This window comes from Gorilla gorilla, chromosome 18, assembly GCF_029281585.2.
Source record: "Gorilla gorilla gorilla isolate KB3781 chromosome 18, NHGRI_mGorGor1-v2.1_pri, whole genome shotgun sequence".
NCBI classification, from domain to species: Eukaryota; Metazoa; Chordata; class Mammalia; order Primates; family Hominidae; genus Gorilla; species Gorilla gorilla.
This window is the reverse complement of record NC_073242.2, coordinates 11744450-11755560: the sequence shown is the minus strand read 5'-3', so window position 1 is coordinate 11755560 and position 11111 is coordinate 11744450. Positions and strand designations below refer to the sequence as shown.

The following is an 11111-nucleotide window of genomic DNA, read 5'->3' as shown; positions in this document are numbered from 1 at the left end:
CCCCACTACTTTAAGTGATTATGCTATTGTTTATGAGTACTTACTGCTTCCCAAAGCTTCCCAATTATTATTGCATGCAATCTCCCACAACTCTGCTGTTTTGGTGTGTATTAGCCTATTCTCACACTGCCATAAAGAACTACCTGAGACTGGGTAGTTTATATGAAAAAAAAAGAGGTTTAATGTACTCACAGTTCTACATGGCTGGGGAGGCCTCAGGGAACTTACAATCATGGCTGAAGGCAAAGGGGTAGCAAGGCACGTCTTACTGAAGAGAGAGCGACAGAAGGGGGAAGAGCCACACACTTATCAAACAACCATCTCTCGTGAGAACTCTATCACGAGAACAGCATAGGGGAAACCACCCCCATGATCCAATCACCTCCCACCAGGCCCCTCCCCCAGCATGTGGGGATTACAGTTTGAGATGAGATTTGGGTGGGGACACAGAGCCAAACCATATCATAGTGCTATTACCATACTTTTCATTTACAGATGAGGAAACTGGGGCTTAGGGTGTTTCAGCAATTTTCCAGAAAGAGCTGGGATTCCAACCCATGCCCATGTCCATCTAGAGCCCACCCTGCTATGACTACAGCTAAGCCTTTTGTGTCTTCTCCCCTCCCTTTTATTCCTCTATTCTCCTCCCTTTCTGCAACTGGCTCCACACTCCATGATCGGTTGATCAGCAGAGCTAATCCATCTGGTGGTTGACACGCGGTGCCTCGGAGCTCTGGTTTTCCCTTTTCTGCTTCTGTATCATCCAGCAAATTCTGTTTTCCTCTGAGGTCACTCTTAAAGGCTTATGTGTCATGTGTCTCATTTCTGCCTTGTCGAGGAAATCTTTCCAGTGCATCTATCAAAGTAATCATCACAAGCCTGATGTAAGAGTATGGTTCCTCTCACATTTTTCATTACTAGATAATTTATTAATATCCTTCCAGAGCAGCACTAGATTTATCTTGATAAAACTGCTATCAGCGGTGACATAAGAGATGCCCCTGGGATGCCCCAGGAAGAGCCGTGCACTCACCTCTTTCACCCCTTAATACCTCAGGAAGCCCAACCCAGAGTCAGCCCAGGGGGCTGCCAAGACCCAAAACATTTTATCATTTTGATAAAGTTGACCCGGGGTAGCCTCGAAGGGATTGAAACCTATCTCGCCTTTCTTTCCTGCTTGTGGCAAACACAGGATTGTCTGTGTATCTGGGAAGGCAGGAAGTGAGGGGTGGATAAATTACCTTCAAAGAGTTCACTATTTATCTCATTTTCATGTGAGCATCTGCAGGGAACAACTTCACCTCTCAGCTCAAGTGGGCTTTCTGTGAGGCCTTGCATCTGTGATTGGTGACAGACCTTTGCATTATTTTTGTGGCAGCTTCCGGTCATGGAATTCTTAGAAATGTGAGTGGAATGTATTGTCCTTGCCTTCTGTTCTCCATCATGTCCTCTTCTCTCCAGGAAGAAAGTGGAGAGAGCAGACGCAGTCCCCTCCATCCCTGCTGAATATTTGCAAAAATAAAAATGCAAGAGGCCTTCTGGGTGAGGCAGCTGTCTCCATAGGCTCCTGACAGATGTCACTGCAGGGGTGCATTTGAGATGGGAGTATCCCTACATTTGCTGCAATTCAGGGTAGCTCTTTTATAAACTGGGTTTCATAGCTCATGTTGTAGGTGTGCATTTGAGATGGGAGTATCCGTGCATTTGCTGCAATTCAGGGTAGCTCTTTTATAAATTAGGTTTCATGGTTCATTTATCTTGACATCATTTCCGCCACCAACCCTTCAACAAAACCAAAAGACAAAACATAAATAAATGAAAATATACATAGATACTATGAGCAAATGCTCTGGGGAAAGTAAAATCTCTTGGTGCTGCTATATGTAAATGAAGGGGAAAGTAAATGAAGGGGAAAGTAAAATCTCTTGGTGCTGCTATATGTAAACAGATACCTGGATACATTGTTGCTGGAAGGGCTGATTGGTTTGTCAAAATGGGAATAAATGTGTCTGTCTCATTACTCAGCAAGGCTTTTATCCCACCCTTTACTATATATGAACAAAGAATGATTCTTGTAAGATGTTTGTTTTGCTGCATTGTTTATAATAACAAAATACTTGTTGTTACGGAGGAAGAAACCAGTAAAGTAAATAATGGTACATTCATACGTTGGAATACTGCACAGTCAGGCAAAGGAGGAGACAGATACACGTGTTAGGATAAGGAGCAAGAGACACTTAGTGATAAAAAGCAAAGTAAAAGTGTCTTTTATAGAATGCTCCTCTTGTCCACACATTGGTTGTTACTTGAAGGATACACAGGAAACTAGCAACAGTGGTTTCATGGGAGAGGGAGACCTGGTCAAGTCTGAGGAAGGGAGAGGGAATATTTATTTATTATCATGGCTTTATTTTTATATTTATTTATTTATTTATTTTTAGATGAAGCCTTGCTCTGTCACCCAGGCTGGAGTGCGGTGGTGCGATCTCAGCTCACTGCAACCTCCGCCTCCCAGGTTCAGGCAATTCTCCTGCCTCAGCCTCCTGAGTAGCTGGGACTACGGGGGCACGCCACAATGCCCAGCTAATTGTTTGTATCTTAGTAGAGACGGGATTTCATCGTGTTGGCCAGGGTGGTTGCGAACTCCTGAGCTCAGGCAATCCGCCCGCCTCGGACTCCCAAAGTGCTGGGATTGTAGGTGCTACTTAAATTTTCCCTGATTATGTGCCTCACTTTCAATTAAAAGTAAAGGATCATTGGGAGGCCGAGGCTGGTGGATCACCGGAGGTCAGGAGTTTGAGACCAGCCTGGCCAACATGGTGAAATTTCATGTCTACTAAAAATACAAAAATTAGCTGGGTGTGGTGGTGGGTGCCTGTAATCCCAGCTACTCAGGAGGCTGAGGCATGAGAACTGCTTGAACCCGGGAGGTGGATGGTGCAGTGAGTCGAAATTACGCCACTGCACTCCAGCCTGGGTGACAGAAAGAGACTCCGTATGAAATAAATAAATAAATGAGTAAAGGATCTTCATTTGGCTCTTTTTTCATCAACATTTCTGAGGCTCATAATTTTTTTTTTTTTTTTTGCTTTTTTCCTAAAATGAGCTTGAGTCACACCATCTGGTTCTCCCCCACTCATTTCCCTCCATAAATAATAAAATCTATGTTGTGCAGGTGGGCCATAGCTGACCACACCGAGGAAACAGTGCTAACCACAGTACATTGTTCTCTAATGGACAAAGCCAATTTTCACCTCAGTAATTCCCACAATGGTCTCAGTAGCAGGAAAAAAAGGAGTCTATTGCTATTTTGCAGTTGAAGAAATTTTTCAACTGGAAAATATTGTGACATGTTCAAGGTTGCACATCCTGCAGGGAGTAGAGCAAATATTCACATCCAAATTTCACTGAATCCACAAAGCACACCCTCTGCCTTTTGCCCCACTCACTCGGGGAATTATTTCTTTTGGGTGCTTTCAGAGGTAATGGCTGTGCACTCCCATTTATTTTGCACAACCCCCTTCTTCTACCTGCTGCTGAACTGGGGACCTTCCCAGCCCCGTTCAGTTGCTGGTGAGGCTGTGGCCGCAAGCTTTTGGCTCCAGGTGCCTGCTGGAGGAGAGCTGGCTCTTTCAATTGCTATTTCAATGCTGAGGATGGCTCCAGACTCCTGGACAGATGGCCAATTGCACTTGAACTCTCAGAGTGCACATACGTCAACAGTGATAGAGAGCTTCAGCTGTGACCAGAGCTGGAACAGCCATCCAAATGCGGAACCATTCGTCACTGTGGTTGATTCCATAAAATCAGCAATGAGGGTACAGATGAGGGGGGAGGATGCAGCCTTCGCTCTCTGTAGCTTGGCAATGCTGGGAAGACCCAGTGAGCACCTGGCTTCACCAGAGTTAAGACTGTCGATCTCTTAGAGGCTGAAAATCCTCAATGAAGTGCCTTTCTTAACGTTACCGCACCCAATGATTGTTTTAAAAATATACTACTATGACTGCTAGACGCACAAAATAACAGTATACCTCTTTTCTTTGTTGTTGACTTACGCAAACAGAACTCTTGGAGAAGGAAGTTCTCTATCTTTTATTCTATTCCAATCCCTATCTCCTCTGATGGTTTATCTTTTTCTTTCTTTGGGATGCCACTTCATCTTCTAATACTGGCTTCTCTAGTGTCTAAAAGAGAAGTCCCAGCAGAGTGAAGAGAAATGCAGCGTATTCAAATCCCCTATTCACTGTTTCTTAGTGGGGTAGCCTGCGGGAAGTTGCTGGCTGTGCTTAAGCCTCAATTTCCTTTCTCCCATACTTGGGCTGAGCTGCATTTTAAAAACCGTGATTAGCTTTGAGGAAGACCTTCAGCATCAAATGTGTAGGATTCAGAGGTTCCACAGAAAAGGCAGAAAGAAAAGAGCCAGATGACAGGAGGATCCTGGAGCAGGTGCAGAGAGGCTGGTTGGAGAACCCAAGGAACACTGGGTCTTAATGCTCTGTGTGAGTGACTACAAAGCGAGGATAAGATTTTTAACTCCTGTGCTCCTATTACCAGAGGAAACTCTCTGGAGGCAGGCAGGAGCAACCAATATGGCCTGAGAAACACAAAGGTGGAGGAAAGATGTGTTTGTTTGTAGAGGAGGAGTTAATGGGGCCCAGTTTGCAGAAGTTCACTTATTCAGTGTGATGGTTGAGTTTATGTGTCCACTTGATTGGGCCATGGAGTGCCCAGATGTTTGGTGAAACATGATTCTGAGCATTCTTGTGAGGGTGCTTTTGGGTGAGGTTAACATTTAAGTCATTAGACTGAGTCAAGAAGATGGCACTGCATAATGGGAGGGGACTTCATCCAGTCTGTTAAAGGCCTGAATAGCACACAAAGGCTGACGCTTCCCCAAATTTCTCCTGCCTGCCTGCCTTTGAACTGGGAAATTGGCTTTTTTCTGCCTCCAAACTGAAACTTAGACATTGGCTGCTTTTTTGGGGTTTCAGGCCTGGTGGCCTTTTGACTGAAATGACACCCTTGTCTCGCCTGGGTCTGCAGTTTGCTTACTCACTCTGCAGATCTCGGGACTTGTCAGCCCCCAAAACTGCATCAACCAATACCTTATAATAAATCTGTTTATATATCTCTATCTAACTATCTATCTACCTATATATCTGTCTGTCTTTCTCTCTCTCTCTGTCTATCTATCTATCAACATAGCTATCCGTCTATCTAACTATCTATCTATCTGTCTATCATCATCTGTACATATATTCTATTGGTTTTGTTTCTCTGGAGAAACCTGACTAATAGATTCAGTGATGAATTCCTGTTCCCACTGTTTGTAGCACTAGGCTTAGTTTTGTGCATAATGCAAGTAGAAGTTGCCAGGTTCTCTAAGATAGGTATGGATAAACATCTGTGGAAGTTCAGAGGGTGATGGGCGAGACAGTTTGCTATACTAGAAACAATGAACATTTGACACTAGAACATTTGACACTAATCTGTGAGAAGCAGAGACCAACAATTATTGAGCATCTATTCAAAAATAGTAGTTCACTTACTTCCCAGCAAATCTCCAGAAACTAAACACTCTACTTCTCATTTTCCAGACTAGAAAAGACAAGCTAAAAATCCAGACTCATTGGCTCCACGGTCTATTTACTTTAGGCTCCTAATGCTTTCTGGGCTCAAGATCATTAGGCAAACTCAGTAGCAGAATCATCATTCAAATTAATCTCAACAAGCTTGAACCCTAATCTCTTTTTTTTTCTTTTTGAGACAAACTCTCGCTGTGTTGCCCAGGCTGGAGTGCGGTTGCCAATCTTGCCTCACTGCAACCTCCGCCTCCTGGATTCAAGCAATTCTCCTGCCTCACCCTTCCAAGTAGCTGGGATTACAGGCATGTGCCACCATGCCTAGCTAATTTTTGTATTTTTAGTAGAGACGGGGTTTCACCATGTTGGCCAGGCTGGTCTCAAACTCCTGACCTCAAGTGATCCGCCTATGTCAGCCTCCCTAAGTGCTGGAATTACAGGCATGAGCCACCACACCCAGCCTAACTTCAATCCTAATCTCAAGTTCACCTCCTGGCACATAGAAAGTAAAAAGTCAAGCCTCACACTCAGGATCTAAAAAAACAAAGACATATACAACTGTATGAGATTCAGTTTCAGCATCTGTAGAATGGGTAAAAGATATTTATTCATGGAGAAATTGCAAGAAATAATTGTAGCATGATTTTTACAAGTACAAAAATGATTATTACAGTAAATATTGGGTAAATATCCACACTTTGGGTATTTACTTATGGTCACATTGCTATTCCATGCCAGCATAATCTTGCTGAACGCAACATACCTTTGTCCCACTTCAGGGACTTCCCTGATGCCTTGCAGCTGCTTCTTATACAACCAGCTCACTCTCAACTCTGACACTTCTGTGTGGAAATGGTGGGTTGATGGTCAAATGTCCTGTCGTTCACAGTTTCCAATGTGATCCCTAGGTGAATGAAGACATAGTTTCCCCTCCAGTCTCACCTGTAGAATAACACAAAGCCTGAGAAAGTCTTTAAATCCATACTTTTATCAATTTATTTTTTTAAGGCATGGTGTTCTTAAACCATAGTGATTCACAGAGTAATCTCATGGAGCTTAATGGATGATGAGGGATTTAAGAGCTAGAGCTTGGAACCGTTATCTATTTCCCAGACTCTGAAAGACGGCAAACGAAATGTCATCTATGTGCATGTAAGTGTGGAGGGGGCAGGCACATACTGGGTAGATCGGGAGCATGCACTCCAGACTTGAACTGATTTAAATGACAAGGATATAACAAGGTCAATCAGAAACTCCAATATATTCTGTCATTAAATGAATGCTTTATGTCAACCATAGGGTGAAACTCTCAAGTTATAGTTGATGTCAGAAACATAAAATCCCACCCCAGAGATTGGCTGGGAAGGTGGAGAGATGAGTTCGGGGAGTCAGTAACTAAACTCTTTTCTCAAGGTTATTTAGCAGATGGAAAAGTTTCCATAAAGCTCGAATGGTCCCCTCTGGAACCCTCTAACAGGGCTGATACTTACAATAAGTCTTAAGCTCCAGGGGAGGCCATAAAAGAAACCAATAATGATGACAGAAGAGGCTCAATACAGTTAGCCAAAGATTGATCCCCACAAGGGAGGTGGAAGTCTTCCACCTATGAGTGTCAACGGGACTTTACCTCCCACGCTGGGGAAAAGCAATTGACTGAGAGAGGTAGAAGGGCTTAGAGAATTTCTAGGTTGACAGTTAAGTTTCTAACTACTCCACTGCCTTCTTGGGTAGTGAGGGAATCTTATTAGGGGTTGGGACTGGACTAGGCATTATAGAACTTGATTTGGTTCCTCCAAATGGTGATGAAGGCTTTGTTTGTCCTGGGTCCTTCTCCTATGAGGTAGAGGCTGATACCACTGGGGCAATACCTATATGAGACCAGGTATGGCCTAGATCCCTGGTTTCAAAAGGCGAGATGACCTAGTAGACTAAAAAGAACATCTTTACAGTCAGACATACTGAAATTGAACTCACATTTTGGTTCTCAAAGACCTTCTCTGAGCTTTGGTGTCCTTTTCTGAACAGCGTGTTTAATAATACATCCTTCACAGGGTCACTTGGTGATTAAATGAAATACTTTCATCAAATTACCTAACACTGTGCTGGGCATAAACACTCACACAATGGTAATTTTCTGACCCATCACTTTATAGAACTGGAGACAATATATCACTGAACAGACTTGGATCTTGACTCAAACGTTAGAAACTCTACAGATGGATCTTGGCTTGTACACCTCTCTCACCTTCAATTTAATTTCCTGTCTTTCCATCTTCCTTCCTGACTCCTTTATTTCCACTTAAAGTGTGCCCATCTCCTGATACTGCTTTCTCTACACTCTGACATTCCCAAGCCAGGCTTTGCTTTATCATAAACCCTCACCCTGCTATTCCTGTGATGGAATCCATCCTTTCCTCTCTCTGCACTCCTTAGCATACATCTCTGTAGACAACAATAAGCAGTTGCTCTGTTCAGAATGACTTAAGACAGTGCTTATGAAAATGTGTTTGGTGGGACGTCAAGAATGCCTGTCCTACCTTAACCCCAGCTCCATGCAGGCTAGAAACCTAAATTCAGAATAGAAAGTTTCAGCCACTGTCTTTTGATGGAGGAGAAAAAAGTGTATCTCATTTATTAGAGCTTCCTAGAGCACAAGAAACAAAGAACAGACTCACATCTCAATAGATTATTTCAAGGCATGAAAAAAGTCCTCTGAGTCATCACGCATTATGGTGAAGGAAAATTTCTTTCTGATTTCTGAGGACGAGTTTTCCTGCTGCAAAAAGAGAGAAAGGTCATCCCATTTGGAAAGGATGGGATATGCAGACATACAGAGACAGGTTCCAAACAGTTATCTGTGGTTAAAGCACAAAATTTGTTGAAGGAGATGACAGTGGTGCCAGATGTTGAACAGAATAGGTTGGAAGAATAGAGGCAAAAGTAAAATATATATATACACCCAGTAGGAAACTGCAGTGAATATTCACTGTGCCCTTTTGCAGGAATTCAAAAGGGACATCAAGAACATTTCGTTAATTATTCCAGGATCAGGGACTAGAGCTCCTCCTAAGATAAACCTATTACAGATTCCATTGCTGCATAGCAGGGCTGCCTCAGGTTACTCTGAATCAAGGGGAGAAAAAAATTCTTGGAACAAGTATTTTTGACTAAGGGTAAAACAAGCTGAACTACTCCCATTGTTACAGTCTTATTTAAAAGGCACAATTCACCATGAGTTCAACGCATATCTTCATTCAAGGTGACAACTCAGCGGTGAATTCTGAGAGATGTTAACAGGAGGAGTTATGAGGAACATAGCGAAGGAGTTAAAATTTGAAGGAAAAAAGGATTGGGGATTATATGGACTTGAACTATGGAAAAGGTTGAAATGCATTCAAGAAAGCAAAAAAGGCTAGTGAACCAGAAACTCCCTGCTCACTTATGATAAAATATCTAGTTAATACCAAATAAAAGATTCAAATAGACTTGTTATGGTTCTTTAGAAAGTCTCTCTAAAATAATGCCCATATCCCCCACACTTTTTTTTCTTTTTTAAAAAAAAGCATTTTCACAAATAAAGTATTGCTTTAGGAAGGAAGGCTGGCTATGGGGAGTAAGCCGCTTAGCTAGAATGAAAAAGATATGAGAGGAACATAATTTCTGAATTTGGAATTGTTCTTAGACACTGCACCAAGCATCCTGCCTTGCAAATAAGACCCACTGTTTATTTTATATAGGAATTCATGGGCCACCCTGAACACAAAAAAATGCACATTGGTTTAGTGGAAGAGATGAAAAATCATATTTACATTTGCAGTACAGGGTGAATAGCGCTCTAAAAAAATAGGTACTTCAAGAGCACAGAGGAGGGAGTGAGTGCTCAATGACTGGGAAAAATCAGGAAGGCGTCTTAGTAGAGATGACATTTGGGCTAGTTCTTGAAGGGTCAATTGGAGCCCACCAGGTTGGAGAAAGACTTCTGCTTGGGAAGTATGTCAGTCCACTGCAGAGTGCAGGTGATGAGAAAGCATCCATGAAGTAGGTCTTAGAATAAATGAAGGTTTATAGGCTGGGAAAAATACCAGGGCTCTACCAAAGTGAACACCAAAGAGCATTTATCTTCTTTCTTTGTCTATGATCTAAGCACTGCTGCTTGCAAGAAATACATATCCGAAAGGGGATTCGAGGAATGTGGATAGTTTCCAAATCATAAACACAAGCATGAATCAAGTCAAGCCCAGTTCCTCTCTTGTTAGAAAAGAAAGAAAGAAAGAAAGAAAGAAAAAGAAAGAACAAACGAACCTGCAACTGTTCATCCTCTCTGTATTTGTTTCCAGGGCTGCCATAACAGATTATCATATACTCGGCAGCTTAAGGCAACAGAAGCATATTGTCTCAGAGTTCTAGAATCTAGGAGTTTGAAATCACAGTGTCACCAGTTTGGTTCCTTCTGAAGGCTCTGTGGGAGAATCTGTCTCATGCCTCTCTCCGTCCAGCAGAAGGGATGTTCACAGAGAGTGTTGCAAAAAAGATCTACACTTAGGAGAAGAGTCTATAAAAGAGAAAAGAGGAGGAATCTATTACTCTAGCTCCTTCTATCTCCTATTTCCCTTTGGTCAAGTCTCAATCCATGAAGGACCGATCTTCCACACTTCAAGGTTATATCATCTGCCCTTGAAATTCTCTCAGGTAGTTGGATGCCATACCTCACAGTGTTGTAGTCCGTTCAAGATCAGAAGTGGAGGGCTGACTCAACATGGTTCAGCGTACTGGAAGTGAGGATCATCCAGGCCCAGGGCTTCAACCTTGACCCCACCCAACTCAGGGAAACTAGCAAGGGCACCAGCAAAGATGGCAGCCAAGTGGTCCAGAATGTGGGTGGTAATTTTCCAGGGAAGGGAGCTGTAGAGAGAAATCCAAGAAGGCTCATGTTTTGTGCCCGATACTAGTATCAAGGCTGGGAAATATACCAGGGGTCTACCAAACTGAACACCAAAGAGCATTTATCTTCTTTCTTTGTCTATGATCTAACCACTTGGCTTCAACTGTTGGTGAATTCACAGAGACAGTTTTTATGTCAAGAATTTGCTGTAAATACTCAATATTTTTTACTTTTAAAGGTTGTGTGAGAGCTGTAGTAATATGGAGTAAAAAGGGAGTTAGAGACTTCATTAACTGACAGTTTCCTTTCTAGCACAGGTGCTAATCTAAAAAAAGAAAAGTAAATACCCTGACTAATTGGTTTGAGGAAATGCATAATAATTTGTTTTGTAAAGCAAAAAGTAAGCAATGAAATGATATGTATATGTATATTGTTCACCTGAATTATTTACTTATTTTTTTATTTTTTTGCTTAACAAGCAGAGAGGGAAGAAAGAAAAATAGCATCTGCCCAACCCAAGCTTTTTATTAGATTTTTTAATGGTGAATCTTGCTAGAACCATAATGAAGCTCTGGAAGAAATAAAAACTTATGATCAGAACAAGCATTATAGACATTTATGTAAAACTGAAAGTGAATAGTATTTTC

At 42.2% G+C, this 11111-nt stretch overlaps 1 long non-coding RNA gene across 2 annotated transcripts; it reads right to left on the bottom strand.

The window, feature by feature from the left end:
* Nucleotides 1–526: 526 nt before the first annotated feature.
* Nucleotides 527–9944, bottom strand: LOC109023616 (uncharacterized). Of its 2 annotated transcripts, none has more exons than XR_002003040.4 (4): nt 8258–8356; nt 6346–6524; nt 1242–1782; nt 527–856 (listed from the first exon to the last, which is right to left on the bottom strand). It is a non-coding gene; the product is annotated as an uncharacterized lncRNA (long non-coding RNA). The 2 variants fall into 2 exon arrangements; XR_008672542.2 differs by lacking the exon at nt 8258–8356 and adding an exon at nt 9885–9944 and having other exon boundaries at nt 528–856.
* Nucleotides 9945–11111: the final 1167 nt, after the last annotated feature.